The sequence below is a fragment of the Meles meles genome, chromosome 3 (genome assembly GCF_922984935.1).
Source record: "Meles meles chromosome 3, mMelMel3.1 paternal haplotype, whole genome shotgun sequence".
In the NCBI taxonomy this organism is placed as follows: domain Eukaryota; kingdom Metazoa; phylum Chordata; class Mammalia; order Carnivora; family Mustelidae; genus Meles; species Meles meles.
In genome coordinates this window covers 168159504-168180723 of record NC_060068.1, presented here as the reverse complement: position 1 = coordinate 168180723, position 21220 = coordinate 168159504, and the positions used below count along the sequence as shown (strand labels likewise).

The window sequence follows — 21220 nt, the reverse complement described above, 5'->3', positions numbered from 1 at the left end:
AGGAGTCAATCCCATTTACAATTGTACCCAAAAGTATAGAAACCTAGGAAAAAACCTTACCAAAGAGGTTAAGAATCTATATGCAGAAAACTATAAAGTACTCATGAAAGAAATTGAGGAAGACACAAAGAAGTGGAAAAATGTCCCATGCTCCTGGATTGGAAAAACAAATACTGTGAAAATGTCTATGCTACCTAAAGCAATCTACATAGTTAATGCATTCCCTATCAAAATCCCACTCATTTTTTTTCAAAGAAATGGAACAAATAATCCTAAAATTTATATGGAACCAGAAAAGACCTCGAATAGCCAAAGGAATATTGAAAAAGAAAGCCAAAGTTGGTGGCATCACAATTCCGGACTTCAAGCTCTATTACAAAGCTGTCATCATCAAGACAGCATGGTACTGGCACAAAAACAGACACAGAGATCAATGGAACAGAATAGAGAGCCCAGAAATAGACCCTCAACTCTATGGTCAACTAATCTTCGACAAAGCAGGAAAGAATGTCCAATGGAAAAAAGACAGCCTCTTCAATAAATGGTGTTGGGAAAATTGGACGGCCACATGCACAAAAATGAAATTGGACCATTTCCTTACACCACACATGAAAATCGACACAAAATGAATGAAGGACCTCAACGTGAGAAAGGAACCCGTCAAAATCCTTGAGGAGAACACAGGCAGCAACCTCTTCGACCTCAGCCACAGCAACGTCTTCCTAGGAACATTGCCAAAGGCAAGGGAAGCTAGGGCAAAAATGAACTATTGGGATTTCATCAAGATCAAAAGCTTTTGCAGCAAAGGAAACAGTTAACAAAACCAAAAGACAACTGACAGAATGGGAGAAGATATTTGCAAACGACATATCAGATAAAGGGCTAGTGTCCAAAATCTATAAGGAACTTAGCAAACTCAACACCCAAAGAACAAATAATCCAATCAAGAAATGGGCAGAGGATATGAACAGACATTTCTGCAAAGAAGACATCCAGATGGCCAACAGACACATAAAAAGTGCTCCACATCACTAGGCATCCGGGAAATACAAATCAAAACCACAATGAGATAGCACGTCACACCAGTCAGAATGGCTAAAATGAACAAGTCAGGAAATGACAGATGCTGGCGAGGATGCGGAGAAAGGTGAACCCTCCTCACTTTTGGTGGGAATGCAAGTTGGTGCAACCACTCTGGAAAACAGCACGGAGGTTCCTCAAAAAGTTGAAAATAGAGGTACCCTAACCCAGCAATTGCGCTACTGGGTATTTACTCTAAAGATAGAAATGTAGTGATCCAATGGGCATGTGCACCAGAATGTTTATAACAGCAATGTCTACAATAGCCAAACTATGGAAAGAACCTAGATGTCCATCAACAGATGAATGGATAAAGAAGAAGTGGTATATATACACAATGGAATACTATGCAGCCATCTAAAGAAATGAAATCTTGCCATTTGCGAAGACGTGGATAGAATTAGAGGGTATCATGCTTAGTGAAATAAGTCAATCGGAGAAAGACAACTATCACATGATTTCCGTGATATGAGGAAGTGGAGATGCAACATGGGGGGTTGGATGGTGGGAGAAGAATAAATGAAACAAGATGGGATCGGGAGGGAGACAAACCATAAGTGACTCTTAATCTCACAAAACAAACTGAGGGTTGCTGGGGGGAGGAGGGGTGGAAGACGGCGGTGGGTTTATGGACATTGGGGAGGGGGTACTGATATGGTGAGTGCTGTGAAGGGTGTAAACCTGGCGATTCACAGACCTGTACCCCTGGGGATAAAAATACATTAAAAAAAAGAAATAAAAATTAAAAAAGAATAAATAAAAAAAAAATAATTAAAAAAAAAAAGGAAGACATGGCTCTTCCTTACAGAATGGTGAGCAGATAGAAACTTAGAGTAGAATCCTTTCTCCTTTCATGGAGAATTATGGAGGCAATAGGGATTCACTGGATTTGCCTGTGATGTCAAGTTGCAGGGAAGCAATAGTTCTAAGACAGCATGAATTTGGTGTGGAAAGAGTAAGTGAAGTTCCTGTGGGCAAAATGCATACCCACAAAGGGTGGCATGGTCTGAACCACTGTGAAAGGTATTTGCTCAGTTGGCTAAATATGTCTGAATTAGATGCAAAGTGGAAGGTTTTAAATTGGAATATAGTGGACTTGGAAATACCTGAAAGTTGTTATTGCCATAAAGAGATATTTTAATTGTAAATGAATAGAAGAATGTGGGATAGGTCCATGGTCCTTCTGGTGGAAGATCATATGCCAGGACATGCTTGCAGGAAGTGATGGAAGAAAAATAAAGGCATTGAGATCTTCTGGATTGATTAAATTCAAACAACTCTTTTTATTTTTATTTTTTAAAAGATTTTACTTATTTATTTTACAGACAGAGATCACAAGTAGGCAGAGAGGCAGGCAGAGAGAGAGGAGGAAGCAGGCTCCCCGAGGAGCAGAGAGCCCGATGTGAGGCTCGGTCCCAGGACCCTGAGATCACGACCCGAGCCAAAGGCCCAGGCTTTAACCCACACAGCCACCCAGGTGCCCAAAAATCTCTTTTTATACACATATTATATATCTTCCATCAAAAGGCATTTGAGTCTAAAATATGTTTATAAAAAGTAATAGCAAATGTTAAAGAAAACAGCAAGATCCACTGATACATGAACACAAACACACTGGCCTTTGGAAAGCTAAAATCTGATATTCCAAAGAGTATTTTTAGATTTATTCACACTAATAAATGAACTATTTTAAGTGAAAGTATATACAACAGCAGTTGGAATTATCTATCACTGTCATGAATATGAACAAAATTGTATTTGACAATCCTTGTTTTAGCTGCATAGTGATCTTGGGTGATTATTATAATTAAAGGAAATGAACAATATGTTAACTTTGCTAATATATTGTTTGTTCAGATGAGTAATTTCTATATTGATGTGACTTATGCCATAGATACACTGTAATTAGAACATTTAGCTCTTGATAGAGTTGATGGAAGATTTTTCAAAAGTGAAGTAATTATTATTTTAAGGGAAATTTTCATTTTAAAAACATAAAAATGAAGCTCTAAAAACAGACCTTCTAGAATCAGTTCTTAAAAAAATGGATCTTTTCTTATTGCTTAAATTAGACTCTTTGGTAAACCAAGAAATCAATATCAAACATATTACCATTTGTACCTCTTTAAACAACTGTAACAAATTATATGTTGTTATAAAGCAGTAGGATTACTTACTATCATAATCTAAAAATGCATTTAAGCTACTGAAAATGTCTATATTATTATGGTTATGCCAATAGAGGAGACAAATGTTGAATATGGATGTACCAAACTAACATTATGGAGTTGGAACATTTTTTTCTTTTAGACTATATTAAGAATATGTGTTGAATATATTTAGCAAGTTTACTTATTAGAAAATTATTTATACGCCTTTGTATCCTCACCTATATTTTATTTTTTATCCATTTCATAATGATTTGTTAGTAGATTTTACTTCTATTGATGGTAATGAGAAAGGAGAAACATCACATAATTTATACTAAATTATATTTGTCCTTAGGCAATTATTTCAATAAGAAACCAACATAGTGAACTCCATATTTTTTCATTTTTAAACCAATCATTTAATTTCCATACTCAATGCACATAAAGTGAAATTCACCAAGTTAATATGCATTTTTCATGTTTATTTTGATAATAAATTAATCTAGGAAGTATCTATAAAGTGAGTAGTATGTAAAGACTACAATCGATTGCATGTAAAGACTACAAACTTTATAAATACTTTGGATATTATTAAATTACTGATTCATTCTGAGATGCTTCTCCAATAAATTTACAGTATTAGTAGGGAGACAAGTTATTCATATACCAATTAAAAATATACAATACCATGAATGCTCTATGAAAATATGGAAGTCCCAAAAGAAGGGTAGTGACATTATATTTGTGAATACATAAGAAGAGATAGCACAAATATTTCTAATATGCTCAAACATTGTCTTTTCCTTGAGACCTCCTTGGAAGAATACATCTTCTTTAATTGCACCACCATCTATCATGTCTTTTCTTTTAGAATATTTTATTTTATACTTGTAACTCAAATTCCCCACTTACTGTTTAGCTGCTGTGATTCCTGTCCTCAGAATCCACTAAAATTATTCCACATAAATTACTAACCTGTCGCTTTAAACTTGATGTCTCCATACTCCCACGCACCCTGCTCCATGGCTCTTCGGTGTTCTCTGCTGGATCTACTCTCAGTCACTTTCCTGATGTTCACTGAATTACAGCCACCACATTTCTCCATACACACACACAAACATGCTCTCTTCATGAACTTCCTCTAATATCTTTAAACTTCTTTATTCGAATCACTGTCTAGATGTAAACAGGTTTCATGGTATCTCTCACTTTGTTCTACACGGTGCCACTGTTTTCTTATTGGTTTCCTACCCTCTTGACCCAACTGTTTTCTCCATATATACCAGCTCCTCCCATGTTGTCCTCCGTTTCCATCCAAATCAAACCTATCAAACCCAAATCAAACTGGTAAGATCCCATCCCATTCTTGACAGTACTGTCTACTTACTGGTTCTATTTTGTCCTTCCCCTCTTTTGCATGACCCTTGATGTAACCAGTGTCCTATTTATGTGACTCATACATCTGAGCTTTCTATCATAATTCATAAACACACACACAAATTCAGTGTCCACTTGCAAAGTTCTCTTTTCCAGCATCAACTTAGCTCTTAAAGCTGTACTGAAATCCTTTATTTCTCTAGACAGCATTCTAATGAATTCAATTGTTCCCAGTGTTTATTTCAGCATTTTACTTTCCACAATGTCCTAACCCAGTGTGTACTCACACATGACTTGCATATGACTGAGCTATTTCATGACATTAAAATCATTAGGTTGCAAGAATGAATTCTCACCCAACTAACACAAATTTAGCAATGTCTATTCTCACCTAGTTTCCTCCATTCTATGTTCTCTCTGTCATTGATCATTCTACTATATTTTGAATCCTTCTCATTTACATTTCAGAAAACTGAAAGAACAATTATTTCCTTCCTTTCCTATATGTCAACCCCTCTTCCACTACCCTCTTCTTCTGAGTTTTGAAACACATTCAGGTTTCTTCCATCTAACTGAACAAGCAAACACAAAATATTTTTAGTCCTATTGTTCTCTCCAGGCTTTTCTTTCCTTCTTGGCCACAGGAATCACTCCTTCCATTTTACTTCCAGTTCAGTGCTCAACCCATTGCAGTCTGGCTAAATGATCCTAACCATTCAGCTGGCATTGCCTTTCTAAAATCAACAAATAATTTCTTTACACTAAATCTAGAGTATCAAGACATGTTTTTGACTTTCTACAATAATTGACAGTATTGATCTGATCTTCATATTGTAAATAATCTGTTCATGGCTTCAATCTCAAAAACTCTTGTTTTCCTCGTATCTTTTGGTCATTTCTCATTGAGCTCTTCAATTCGTCGTTTTGCTAACTCTGTCTCCAGCCCTAGCAAAGCCACACTACCTGCCCACTTCTCCCTAAACAATTTCAATTGGCTAGAAGTTTTTGTCTTCAAGATAGAAGAAAAGTACAGTGGGGCCAGTGGTGATTTAATGGCTTTGGGTTCTTTCAAAATCCTCTTCTAGCAGAAACTAGTCTTTCTCAACAGTCGCGTAGCCACATGTCTACAAGGCATAAATGAAGAACATATATTTAAAGTAGCTTCAGTTAGGTCATTTCATATTTATGTAGGATTCCAAGCATAGCTTGATAATTTTCTGATTGGCAGTTGAATAATTGAACAATAACCTTTTCTTCCCCAAATATGGAGGCCTTTGATACTTCATTTTCTCTGCCATAAGAGGATGCCAATGGGAATATGGTAGAGAATAAGCCTGGTACATATTAAAAAGTCTGTCAAGACCCCAAAGCTTTAATGTTAGGCATAAATATGCAAGACCAGATTGCTGGTTAAAAAGGTAACCCAGAATAGATAATAATGTGTTGTTTGCTGAAGACAGAAAAAAGTTCTTTTTATTACAACTCATTGTGGACTTTACATAAACCTCCCCTAGGCAATATAACATTTTGTGTCATTAAATATTTTCAATCACAAACTCATCGTCATCATCATCATCATCATCTCAATCACCATGAAGCCCTACAACCCTCAAGATACATTCTAATTATAATTTGCATATTGGGAAGATCTGCTCCCTAAGCTCTTTCACTTAAGACCAGGAGATATTTCAGCTGGAAGACAATGCCCGGAACTATACAATATTTACTCCATGGTTGATGATTTCTGATACCCTAAAAATGTCTTTATTTTGGTCAATTAATAGATTTTCTTGGAAATATTCTTTATTATTAAAATACTATCTTATTCCTTCTCCATAATATTCAAACTTGTTAATAAATCTAATGGGATCATCAGATTTACCAACAATTACAATTATAGCATTTTCATTTTTTTAATGTAGTGATCCTTATTTTTCTTTCTCATCAACTGTCTTTTCTTTGGACTGTTTTGTTTTGTTTTCCTCCCTTAGTTATGTGTATATTTTTGTGGTTGTATTTCTGGGCAAGAAGCCCAGATTGGTGTAATTTTTGTTTGTTCCTTGCATAGTGTCCTAGATTCTGTTTTGAGAGGAGCATTATAAATTAATAATATGATTACAGAGTTACTTCCATTATTTATTTTCTGTAGTGTCCAGCACATTAAGGTATATTATTCACAGTACTTAACTCTGAATAAGGATATAGTTTGTTTAGTTTCTAGGCATTGCACTTAAAAGCATCTATTCTTTTTTCTTTAGTATGTCAGTCATACTAATTATGTCTTTTAGGAAAGTGAAACAGAACTGGTGAGTTTTCTAAACTCATCAGGCACTAAAATTCTTTATGATCAAGGTCATACAATATTCCTTCATTAGGAATCATACTTCTATTCAAGTCTCTGCTAATAATTGGAGGTGCATAACATGAAGCCCTTTGTGGTTAAGTGTGGGACAAGGAGAAATCCATTGCTCTAGAAATCAGGGCATCTGAGATATAGTTCTGCATTGTCCACCAAGGTACTGAGGACTTAGAGAAATGGAATTGATGACTCTAGGTCTATAAAATATTGGCAACACTTTAAAACATTCTCAAAAGCCAGTGTTTCCTATTACTTTGACACTTAACCCAAAATGATTTGATATCTCTACTTTAGGGGCTAGAGGAGCTGGGCTTCCTTAATGTAGGGATTTATTACTACCTAAACCATCTTGTTGGTTATAAGCAGAAGTTAACTCTAGTTTTCCATTAATGACTGAAAACCATCTTGTTTAACCTTGTGATCTGCTTAGCTATGAGTAGATCTTTTTTGGTATGCCCCCATGTGATACTCATGCCTTCATCTAATATAAATCTGGATTATTTATGATGGTGATGATGTTAAAATATGATCATGGTTTAATTGTATTCTACATGATCCTTCAGGTTTATTCAGTTTAACAAAGTGAGTTCCATCATTCGAAGTCTTCTGGGGATTTGTTGCTTTATTTTCTATTTCACACTGTGAACTGGAATCCAAAGGTTTCCAAAATTTCCAAAATCCATCTCTTTTCCCTCAACAGAAAAGAAAAACACTCTTAGCAGTCTAATGCTTTGTTGATAAATTATATTGATGATACAAATGTGATAAAAGTCTACAAAGAAGGAAAAAGGAGGTGAAAAATTTATGGGTGTTAAAACACTCTTATTCATGTGAAATGATTGTTCAATGCACTTAGTGAGAAATCCATAACATGGGGCAGAACAACTACTTGGATTATTTTTCAAGTTGTTTCTCAGCATTGGTAGGCATGATAGTAAGTTCTGTTCATCCATGACTACTACAGTCTTTTGTTTAAACCTATTATATGCAAAATGTAAGCTGTATACAAAACTTATAATAAACATTGTACAAAATTTTAAAATTGAATAACTTTGGGGCGCCTGGGTGGCTCAGTCGTTAAGCATCTGCCTTCAGCTTGGGTCATGATCCCAGGGTCCTGGGACCGAGGCCCACATTGGGCTCCCTACTCGGTGGAGAGCCAGCTTCCCCCTCTCCTACTCCCCCTGCTTGTTCTCCCCCTCTCTCTCTCTCTCTCTTTCTCTCTGTCAAATAAAAAAATAAATAAATCTTTAAAAAATTTTTGAATAAATGGAAAAAAAATTCCAAAATTGAACTTTAGGGGATTTAGTTCCCTCTAGTGGTAACTAAATAATCAGAATTCAGTAAAATTCACAAAGGCCTCAAAAAGGTTCAAGTCACCTGAGGAATCGTTTAATAAGCCCATCAATTTACAAATTGTTAAACAAGGCCTAGAGACAGCATATATTTTATAAAGATTGAAAACTTGCATAATATCAGAAAGAATTGTTCTTATTTTCAGATAATGCTTGTTGAGAATAAATAAAAATATTTTGGCTTATTTATTTCAGATTAAACCAATAAAAAGTTTTAATATCACAATTTTAATATACTTATTACTCTATTATAAAAACTAAAGTTATAGTAATAGAGTAAATAAAGTAATAAAGTAAATAAAGTAATAAAGTAAATTGTTAATAAAGAATGGGTACTGGAATGTCAAGAGTAAAATAACATTCTAGCTTAATAAAAATAAACACTTGCCTGAATTCTTCTAAGATTTTGTTTTCCCTTGGGGCACCTGAGTGGCTCAGTTGATTAGGTGTCTGATTCTTGATTTCAGCTCAGATCATGATCACAAGATCCTGGGCTCAGCTCAGATCATGATCACAAGATCCTGGGACTGAGCCCTAAGTCAGACTCCATGCTCAGCAGGAATTCTGCTTGAAGATTCTCTCTCCTTCTCCCTGTGCCCATCCCCTCACTCTAGTGTGCTCTCTCTCAAATAAATCTTAAAAAAAAAAAAAAAGACTTTGTTTTCCCAAACATGAATATAAAAATGTCACTGTCCTTAAGACCAAATGGAAAAAAAAAAAAAAGTCAAATAAGCAAAGCAATTCTAAAATGATTTTATTAAATATTTGAGTATTTCAACTCTCATTTCTTTTTCTTTTTTCTTTTTTATTTAAAAAAAAAAAAACCTCTTGTTACTTTTTGCTTGTTGACTGGGACTAGGAGAAGAAGGCAATTTGAGAACTGAGTTTGATGATTTTTCTTACGGTCACAAATGATCTATAGGTTTCATTATCACTTTATGAACTTAAATCCTCAGGCAATGGGTTCATGAAGAGAGTACAACATAAACCTAAATATTTGAAATAAACATAACTACGTTATGCTATTTTATATAACTATGATATATTGAAAGAAAGAAAACAGAATCAGTATCTAATTAACTTTAAATTACAGTTATTGAGTTTTGTGGAAATGCCATTAAAGTTATTTTATTTTGTGAGTTTAGTATGTATACCCAAAACTCTTTTGAAGTTGTCTCTACATTAAGCAATTTCAACACTTCTGCTCTATTGCTGCTTTCAGAATCAAGTCTCTATTTTATTTTTCCTTTGTAACAACCGCTATGCCAAATGGGATGTGATTTGCTTCTGACCTGTTTGTAAGTGCTATATTGAGACCAAGACATGAGACATGTTACGTTGGTATATTTTATAGGGCTCCAAAGACAAATATTTTAAGAATAAAAATTAACAAAAATAAAACCATTATTTTAAGATGTTTTGTTTTATGTATATAATCATTGAAAAGTGGTGTTCAGCTATATATGCTACATTAGTTAGAAGATTCACTCTGAGGAAAACAAAAGACTTTGATCAGGGAATATAAAACTATTATATTTATAATTTTGAATTTGACAAATAGTATTGTATTTTACTTTAGGTAAGCCGTATTTTATGGATAATTAAATAACCAACCTGATTCCTTAGTAGATAGTAATATATACCTTATAGATACCAACCTTAATTAAGAAAATGAAATTGGATTCACCAACCAGATTTTAAAAATCCTGAAGTTAAATAATATCTCTACCTCTCTAAGAAAATTAGAGCATTTATGTCAAATCATCTTTTTTTTAAGATTTTATTTATTTATCACAAATAAGCAGAGAGGCAGGCAGAGAGAGAGAGGGAGAGAAGCAGGCTCCCTGCTGAGCAGAAAGCCCAATGCGGGACTCGATCCTAGGACCCTGAGATCATGACCTGAGCCGAAGGTCATGGCTTAACCTACTGAGCCACTCAGGCGCCCTATGTCAAAGCATCTTAATGAGTAGCTCTGTTCTAAATTTCATTTGCCTAATGTGATGAAATTTGGAGAGGGTCTTTGGGAGCTAGGTTTAGGTAAGGTTATGAGGGTGGGGCCTTCCTGATGAGAGTAGTATAGCTTTATAAGAAGCTACACCAGAGAGCGTGTTCTCTTTTTCCTGCCATGTGAGGACACAGCTCAAAGATTCAAGAACCTAAAGATTCAAGAAGAGAGCCTCCACTGGAAACTAACCATCTTAGCACCTTAATTTTGACTTTAAGCCTCCAGAACTGTGAGAAAATAAATGTCTGTTGCTTAGACCACCCAGCCTATGGTATTTTGTTATAACAGCCCAAGTTGGCTAAGATACTAATCCTTCTTATCATTATTACATAATATTTCAGTTCTATCGTGTCTCCTCAACTATGTATGTGTGGGTATACGTATACATATGAGATGCAGGAAAAATGGAGAAATAAGGATTGGATTTTCCTTCTGCCTGGAAAGAACCAGAAAATAGATAAAATGTATGAAACAATACTTTTCAAAACACTAGATAACACCAAGGAACAACAACAATCCCTAAAGTACCGAAAATAAGGTAAGCACAAAAATTGTCTTGAGACAGTTTCCAAGAAGTTGTTCAAGGAGTAGAAATCGAGAAGATACCTGGAAGACTCCCTCAATTGAGAAGACAGAACTGAGAAATCAACGAGAATAAACCGCTAAAGATCACAGACCACAGTACTAGCAGAGAGAGAGATCCACTACAACAGAACTCCAGGGGGCACCTGGATGGCTCAATTGGTTGAATGTCTGCCTTCAGCTCACGTCATGATCTCAGGGTCCTGGGATCAATTGAACCCTGCGTTGGTTGGTCTCCCTGATCTCAAGGAACCCGATCTCAAGGAATCTCTCTTTCCTCCCTGCTCCTATTCTCTCTCATTATCTCTCTCTCTTTCTCACAAATAAATAAATAAATAACCTTTTAAAAAAATTAAGAAAAAACTCAGAAACCTACCCAGGCAAACCTGGAAAAATCAGTTGATTATTAATAAGCATGTGCATATAAGAAAGCTATCAGAGGGCAGGAACAAAAGCAGCAGTTATGATTAGAAGAGATGGTCATTGACATTCACACCAAATAGTTTTGGTTTTTTTTTCTATTATGAAGATGCTGCCCTAGTGGTGGGAAGTAACAGCTTTACAACTAAATGCTGGTATGGACCCATAGAACATACCTTGAAAACCAGACCAAAACCAAACAAACAAACAAAAGTCAAACAGTTTTCATGTAATTTAACTGCATTACAAAAAAAAGCTCAAGAATATTTATAGGAATACAAAAATATCAAACACAGAAAAAAGTAAAATTTCCAATCTCTGGAATGCAGTCAAAGATTACTAGAAATATAAGAGGCAGGAAAACATGAGCCATAAATCAACTGAATCATAACTCCTTCAAATATTAGAATTAGCAGAAAAAAATTAAATAAGTATAATGAAAGTCCTATATGTTCAAAAATAAATACATACATATTTATTATGAAATATAAATTTCATAATAAAAGCAGAATATAGTAATAAAAATTATCTAAACAAAATACAAAAACTTTTTCTTTTTTTTTTTTTTTAAGTAGGCTTACTATGGGATGCCTGGGTGGCTCAGTCAGTTAAGTGTCTGCCTTCAGCTCAGATCGTGATCCCAGGGTCCTGGGATCAAGTCCCACTTTGGGCTCCTTGGTCAGTGGGGATCCTCCTTCACCCTCTCCCTGCCACTCACCCTGCTTATGCTCACTCTCCCTCCCTCTATCTGAGAAATAAGTAAAATCTAAATAAATAAGTAAGGAAATAAATACCAAAAAAAGTGTGGAACCAAATGCCAGGCTTGAGTTCACAACCCTGAGATCAAGATCTGAGCTGCAATCAAGAGTCAGATGCTTCACTGAGTCAGTGAGGCACCACAGGAAAACAAAATTTTTTAAGAGTAACTGTAAAACAACTTTAAGCAGCTTACTATACATGTAATTATTGTTTCCATAAAATAAGGAAGGGATAGAAGAAAATAATATTTGAAGAAAAAAGGTAGAAATGTTGCAAATTTAATAAACATTGTAAACATTATAACACCACAGATGAAGAATCTTATATATACCAAGTACAAGAAACATGAAGAAACTTACAACTTAGAAGAATTTCTAGTCCATATTGTATTACAGGGAAGAGCAATACAGGAGATAGTCAAATTAATTGTCTACTTCTACAATGATCAGAAAATCTCAATATCGATAGTTTTAAGAGTCTGAAGATGAAATTAAGCATAAAATTTTGATAAGGTTTTATGTGTAAAAGCAAAAATAATCAAGTTTGTTTTTGATAAATAGATGTAAATGTTGACTACACTTTATTATTTTCAGAACTTCTGAAAGAAGAAAAATCTATTTCTTTGAATTGTAATGGCTTTACATAATGTTCTATGGTATTATCAGATAAATTTGTCACTTGTGAGGTTCTTTTTTTATGCATCCAACTTTTAAAGATTTTTTTTTTTTTTATTTGACAGACAGAGATCACAAGTAGGCAGAGAGGCAGGCAGAGAGAGAGGAGGAAGCAGGCTCCCCGCTGAGCAAAGAGCCCGACGTGGGACTCGATCCCAGGACCCTGAGATCACGACCCGAGCCTAAGGCAGCGGCCCAACCCACTGAGCCACCCAGGCGCCCCTGCATCCAACTTTTAAAATCATCCATCAGTGTGGACAAATGAAGAACCTAGTTAATGTCCCAAATCAAGGCCAAAAAAGAGATAACTTATCTTTTTTTTTTTTAATCTATTCAGCCTTTAAACAACAGATTTAAAGTCTCAGTCTAACTGCGTTAAGCAACAGTTTGACAGGAAGCCTCAAAATGTAAAGATCTTAATGTTTTTCCTTGGTATTGCACTGGTTGATTTACTGGTGCCCAGGAGTTACATTAAATCAGAACTAAATGGTCATTTGTTAGAAGATACATCTCCAGCTCTGCACGATGGTTTTTCTTGTCCTTGCAGAGTAGACTTAATAAATAAACCCTGTACTCACACTAAAATCAGTTCAAACTTTATTTTACCGTCTTACAAAACAATCTGGATACACCATTTTTGCAATAATATTGAAATAGATGGCATTATGTTGTAGTATATTCTAGCTTAAAACAAGTGCAGCTATATCAAAAGAGGTTCTAAAACATTTTTATATCCCCATAAATATGCCTGGATTTGAATCCCAAAACAAATGTGACCAAAAGCAATTTATTTTTCTGAGGTAAAACAGAAATCACAGCAGTGGGAAAGGTAAAAACAATAGATGTCTAACAGGCCAGTTGTGATAAAAGAGAAAGTTCCAAAATTCTAGCCAGAAATCCTAACTGCGAATGTCCATTTGATCAAGATTGAGTTGTTTAATTTATTCTCTTAATAAAGTGGGGATATTACCATCTATCTTAGAATGTTGAAAATGCCTAACATTCTAAATATGCAAAAAATACTGAGGAAGTTGAATCATGTGATTTGAGATAGGTCATGGGGCCTTATTTAAACATGCTATACCACACATTAAAAAAAAATCACATATAAAGCACAATGAAAACCTGATGGGCCTATTATAGAACAGAAATCCTCAGTATTTGAGTAGTCCCTTGATTCTGCATCTTAATTGGAATATGGAATCAAAGTTCAGAAGGGAGTAATAGGTCATTAAAGTTACAATAGTTAATGTATCATCACTTTTGATTCACAGATGACAAGAGCTTAAGAAAAAAGGGACAGTAATATTTAAATGTTGTGATCTTTGCAATTTTTTTTTAAAGATTTTATTTATTTGACAGAGAGAGAGATCACAAGTAGGCATAGAGGCAAGCAGAAAGAGAGGGGGAAGCAGGCTCCGTGCTGAGCAGAGAGCCCGATGTGGGGCTCGATATGGGGCTTGATTGCAGGACCCTGAGATCATGACCTGAGCCTAAGGCAGAGGCTTAACACACTGAGCCACCCAGTCACCCCTGTGATTGTTGTTTTAAGGACGGGTTGGTAGCTGATGGTGCACCAGAGAATAACTAACAAAATTTAAGAAAGGCAGAAACAGCAGTATATGGAATTATGGAAAATATCCATACATTCATAGTAGTGGTGCTAAACATAAAAGGTGGTAGGGCCAAAGGACTGTGCTTACTACATACTCTGGCCTTGAGTTAATTCCATAAAGTATCAAATTCAACACACAGCAACTAGGTCAGAAGATGTGGACACAGGCCATATTATGTTTTCAAAATCTGCTTCATTTCACAAACTTTGTTCAGGAGACTATTCATTATTTTTGTATACCAATTATCACATACTGTAATTAGGAAACCAGTTACAAACACAGCTGTGCTTTCCAAATGATCCATATTTCAGTATGATTTTATTCCTATCCCTTTGTTGTTTTTATTCACTTAAAACCCTTAGTCACAGATCTATTAAGAATTTGGTGAAAGGCATGCAAACTCTAGGCAGAAAAAAATGTATAAAGAAACAAAATGTTCACGTTTTTGAAAAAAACTGGAAATACAATTCTAGTATTTTACTTGAAGGAAAACAGAAGTAAAAATGTGAAGGTGAGGGGCACCTGGGTGGCTCGGTGGGTTAAAGCCTCTGCCTTTGGCTCAGGTCATGATTCCAGGATCCTGGGATCTAGCCCTGCATCAGGCTCTCTGCTCAGCGGGGAGTCTACTTCCCCCCTCTCTCTGCCTGCCTCTCTGCCTACTTGTGATCTCTGTCAAATAAATGAATAAAATCTTTTTTAAAAATGTGAAGGTGATAATCATTAATCCAGAATTAGAAAGAAACCAATAATGCTAAATACCAAACCAACTCAACCATGGCACATCTCTGAGTGAATAAAACTACACACTGTACACCCCTGCATTCCTGATTGCTAAGAGCAGAGGCTTAGTGTTAGAAGGACCCAAAATCAATCCGGGTTTAACTTCGTCATCAATAATAAAGACATAATAAAATTATATTATTCTAAATACTAAATGAAACTGTGTGTCCCAATCACTTAGTAGCTGGCTTAGAGAAGGCATATAATAATTTACAAGCATAACGTGAAAATATCCAACATTTGGGAATTTCCATGGTGGGTTAACCAAACCAACCCTGAGCTGGGAGCTTAACTCTTTTTCCTGAGCTCAGCAGAGCCCCTGACTTCCTTCCTGCTTACTCCTTTTCTGCTCATCCACTGGCGCCATGTCAATCACAGGTCACTCCACAGTCAGTCCCTTCCCAACCACCCAGCCTAACATTTTGTTAATACAACGAACTAGTTCATACTAATGAGTTGAGTCAAGATGTTGCTTTCTCAGCCACTCATCAAACTTCTGCTCTCTGATACTCCTTTGTATGTTTTAGGAGATATAGTCTATTAAACGAGCTCTTCTCCACTTTCATTTTTTAGTTCAATTAGTGCTTACTAATCTGTCTTATGTGAAGCAATATGCAAATGTTTACCAAAGGGGAGAAAGAGTTTGAATCGTGGAGGCGGCGGAGTAGAATATAATTACAAAAAGTGAAGGGCAAACTCCTCAATACAGTTAGTTAGCTATGGTTGTGAAGGTAACAGACTCTAAGAAGAAATTGCCATTCTGTAAAAGGTGGGTCAGAGATACACTTTGGAGAAAAAAGAAAATTCTAGTAATTTAAGTCACAGAATTTATGCATTATGACTTCACAATAACAGGTAGAGTTTGGTAGATACTTAGGAAAAATGACAAACAACTTGAATCAAAATAAAAAAGCAACAACAAAATGTTTGTGAAAATTTGCACTTAACTCAAAGAGGATATTGTATCTCAAAAGATTCATTCATTTTTATTGAGTGGATAATTATTTTATCTTCCTAGAAAATAAAATTATTTATTTAGAAATACCCACTATACACTTTTTCTTTGACTTAAGTAAACTTTAAGTGTATGATCACGGAATTATAAAATGTATATGAGTTTTGCTTTTTTTTAAAGTTGAAGGTTTGGGTGAGATTTGAAATATTGAAGTGGTAGATTTAATTCTGACTTTATGAAGGTTATTTCTTCAACGAGATGTGTTTCAAATAGCTGACATTACTGAGTAACAAAAGAGATAAATATTTGACTTTAAGTAACATAAATAATGCTATTCATCAACAAATGCACAAGAAACATGAAAGTACACAATCATACTCTTTCTCATAAACTGTCAGCTTGATTCTATTCCCCCAGAGGATAGAAGAGGCTTATAAATCTACCACAATCACAGGACAAGAGAAGGTTTATCCTAGAGACTTGAGCACAAATGTTCCTTCTCAGGAATTGTAACATCCAAACAGTGGCAGCAGAAACAATGAAACTGTTGAGGGCCACTTTCTAACACTGTACTTCCTGATGTTCCTTTTCAGAATTACTTGTTCTGTAACACAATACACACATCTCAGCAACGGCAACTAGAAACCACAGTTTTTACAGGTTCAAACCAAACACAGACAAGCGTCGATCCCAGTGACCCTGTCCAAGGGGAGACCCCATGTTGATTGTTTGGCATCTTTTGATGATGTTTTACCCCTCTGTACTTAAGAATATAAGTGTAAGCAAATGTTGAACTTCATATAATCACATTTAATCTTTGTTTTAGTTAACATTTTAAAATAACAGTCTAGAATCCTATGAAAACCGTTTCATTCTGACAGTTCTTCTGGAAAGTAATAATCACATCTATATCAGAGGGCAGTTTTGAGGAGTAAATGAGTTTACAAATGCCAAATCATTTACTAGGTCCATTCAGTATTTGTCATATGTCATATGTAGTCATATTAATAAGTAAAGACATATAATCCATTACATGGTGTCATGTAGAAATTTATACAGCTTACCAGATTTCTTTATATAATGATATAAAGAATACTTATTAGAATAAGAAAGACATATTAAAAAAAACTAATATTGGGCAAGTACAGCAGATGGGTCATATTTTTTTCTAAAATAAATTGTATAAAATAGTATTTATTGGAATGCATAGGAAAGAAATATAAGAGCACTCACGTTTTTGAGATGAGAAAATGGAAAGGTAAATATTAAATAATGTAACCCAGTAAACATGTGTTAGTTAATTTTCCTAAAATTGTAAAAAATAATCATAATCTGTTGAAAATCATATGAGGTAAATTTTGAGTATCAATATGTATAAATGATGTACTTACATTTATTTCACCTAAAAACTTAAAAATTTTTTGATTGTTTATCCAAGTGAATAATTTTTCAAAATTATGAGACAGCTATTAACTATTTTAGATCTTTTAAAATTTTATTTATTTATTTATTATTTAAAAGATTTTATTTATTAATATGACAGAGAGAGAGAGAGAACTAAAGCAGGGGAAGTGGCAGGCAGAGCTGGTTAGTGAGAAGCAAGCTCCTTTTGGAGCAGGGAACCAGATAAAGGACTTGATCGCAGGACCCCGGGATCATGACCCGAGCCAAAGGCAGAGGCTTAAACCCACTGAGCCACCTAGGTGCCCCAAGATTTTATTTACTTTCTTGACAAAGAGAGAGTGAGAGAGCACAAGAAGGGGGGAACATCAGAAGGAGAGGGAGAAGCGGGACTCCCACTGAGTAGAGAGCCCAACACAGGGCTTGATCCCAGGGACCTGACCCAAAGACAGATGCACAACAGCCTTAGCCACCCAGGCTCCCCTATTAACTATTTTATAACTTAGTAAGTAGTCTGTGGTTTTCTCCACTAAACATTCAATAAGTATATTTTTAATTCTACTGTACAGACAATTCAATCATTAATTTCAAGTGGTACAGCCTTCCTGAAAATTGCATTTCTCAGAAAATTTTGAGGAAAGATGTACCATTCATTATAAGTTATAGGAGAGAAGTAAAATATGAACAATCTCCTAAAATGGAAGCTCTTTATGAAGGACACTGCTGGTTAGAAACTACAGATTTAAAAAAAAAAAAAAAAAAAGGTGTACCTCAAGAAGAAAATTACAAACACAACCTCTGTTGTAGCAAAAACTTCCTTTTTCAGGGATATTCATCTCAAGTCTATCTTTTCCTATGATGGTGAAGTCTAGTTATGATGATAGGTAGTCTTGTTTATTTATATAATAATTTATTTATTATTGAAATAACTAAGCTTTCATAACATTCCTTCTATATCTTGTTTATTTTTATTCCCGTATGTTCTTGGTTCCAAAAAGACATTTTCAAAAACAAATTGTGTGCAACACAAATAAATTCCAAGTATATGTGATTAGAAAACTCACCCTTGGTAAAATTTCTAACATGATCAATGTTTTAGTGATCTCCTGGAAGAGGACTTGGTCCACATGCGTGAGGTAGGGGATGAAGTAGGAGGAATCTAATACTTGAAAATTGTGTTGCTTTATATCTTGGTTTGAGTTGAATGGAACACAATTTGGTTTATATCTTGTTTTTTACATTTAATGTATTATCACAAGATCAGATCTGTATTTAGAGTTGTATTTTCAAAGTAAAAAGCACATTATATAAATCAATAGAATGTGACTTTGAAAATATTGAATATTTTGATATTTTAGCATTTCTGATCTTTTCTATTGTTATAAAAGAGCAGGATTTAATAATATATATGCACACTTACCCAACAAGTCAGACAATTGTATAAAATATGCATAATGAAGTATATTCTATACAAAATTAATTGATATAATACTTTTGATCTTATGGCTTGTATCCTTACATTTCATCTTTTCATAAGAAATTCAAGTATTTAAAGAGAAGTTTGTCATAATGTCACACAGTTTCAGATCAGATGTTGTTAGTCAGCCACCCAAATGGTAGGTGAATTTTTATCTACTATTTATTAACTCTTTCAATATCTATACCTATTATACTTATTATTCAAATATAAATATCATTGTTGTAGTAAACCCTAATTATAAAGCAAACTTACACAGATAAATAATGACTTATAGCCAGGAACATTTATATCTCAAGAAACTAACATTTAGAGATGTTACAAAAATGCAAATTCAGTGTTCATTAGGAAAGAGGTCTACATCTAGTGACAAGTTCAAATAATTAGTTAAACATAACTAATCTGATTTCTGTATGTGTATGTATTTTAAGCATACACATAATGAAATTCCATTTTAAAAGTAGTTTCTTAAAATATGGAAATGTAGTAATATATTCATTGAGAGCTCTTTCTTGAACGTCCACTTTTTTAAAAGAAGGTTTAGAAACACTTAATAAAAGTTAGCCTAATGCCAATTCACCTTCCTGATTCTATGATATTTGAAAAACGTGCCTATGAGAGAGAGTTCCAAAATTCCTAGGAGAAATAAGGGGGTAGATAGATAATATTTTTTAAAGACAGACATTAAAACAGAGAGAATTGCTAAGCCAAACCTCCAACTATCTCAGGATAGCTCTAAAGATCTTTCAGAGAAACTGTATGACAACAATTTTGACATTTCTATAACATCTTTAATATAACAAAAATTATACAAAAATTTTACCTTATAATTCACTTCATGAGTGGTGATGTATTTTCTTATATTCTTATATTGGGTCCTGAAGGAAAACAAATATGGAAAACTTTTCAATATTCATATCTTCTAAATCCATGCACAGTTATAAATAATACAAAACATGGTTATTATATATTTTTCCATACCACTCAAGAATCTAACTCATGAAAACAGAATAGGGAAAGATAGCAAATGCATTTTTTAAAAGGTAAAATAATGAGGGGCTTTAACCTCTAATTTTTTTTTTTTTTCAAAAGGCATAGGCTTTGAGACAGTGACCCCTGCTAGAATCTCAACTGTTTCAGTTGTTAGCTGTGCAATTTTGGACAATTCAGTTATGTTCTCTGAACCATTATTATTTCAGCTGATTAAGATAGATGTAACACACCTTTTGAAAGGGCCTGAGTATTAAGTGTTATAATCCATTTGAAGTACCTAGCATTTTGCTTAATATATAGTATTTATTTTTTATTATGTAATGTTAGTCACTTTACAGTACCCCATTAGTTTTTGATGTAGTGTTCCATGATTCATTATAAATTTAAAGTATTAGTAGTGATTTAAAATAACAATAAAATACTATTTCTATTAATAGTGATTATTAATATGTATTATAAATTCAGTAATTGGTGTCCTTTGAAATTAATACAATATGATAGATCAGAATAGTAATGCAAAAAATAGTCAAATATGAACTAAAATATTTCTAACAAGGGAGTTTTGTAAAGTCAAAGGAAGTATGTTGTTATAAAATTGTGACAATTAGATGGAATTGATAATATTTTCATATTTTATAAGGTGAACAACATTTCAGTTGTATTGAAGTATTAATTTTGAAAAGACTATTGATACAAGAAAAATAAAAGGTGAATATGTAATCTCAGAGGGTAATGAGGCCTTTCAGAACCTAAAAGCAAATGGCTTAAGAATTATTCTTACGGTTAGTTAAATCAACTTAACAATGTACTTAGGTGTCAGTGTGGTTTGCTATGATCCATTATTTTCTAAAACTGATGAAACTGATACTTATAAAGATTAAACAGAAGTCACTAATACTTTAGGCATAAGTTAACAGAAATAGATTCATTCAACAATTCAACAATTATTTCCTGAGTACCTATTACATACCAAACATTATTATCCATGTTGGGGTTATAGCAGCAAACAAAAGAGACAAAAACACCTGACCTCACAGTGTTTATATTTTGGAGAATAAAATATACTGAAATAAATAAATATATATTCTATGTCATATCATCAAAAGTGCTAAAAAATAAGCAGGAAGGGATTATGAAATATGGTTATAAAGATCTTCTGTTTTACCAAAGCAAAAGGTCTCAAATTCCTTTAGAACCCCACATCAGGCTCCCTGCTCAGTGGGGAGTGTGCTTCTCC

At 34.2% G+C, this 21220-nt stretch overlaps 1 protein-coding gene across 3 annotated transcripts in view; it reads right to left on the bottom strand.

The window, feature by feature from the left end:
• The window catches only part of CDH18 (cadherin 18), a 718124-nt gene extending 698251 nt beyond the window's left edge, over positions 1 to 19873 (bottom strand). For all 3 annotated transcript variants that reach the window (XM_046001013.1, XM_046001018.1, XM_046001019.1), the window contains exon 1: positions 19814 to 19873. The gene's annotated coding sequence lies outside the window, so the exon portion shown is untranslated. The remainder of the gene's footprint in view (positions 1 to 19813) is intronic.
• Between the last annotated feature and the right edge of the window lie 1347 nt (positions 19874 to 21220).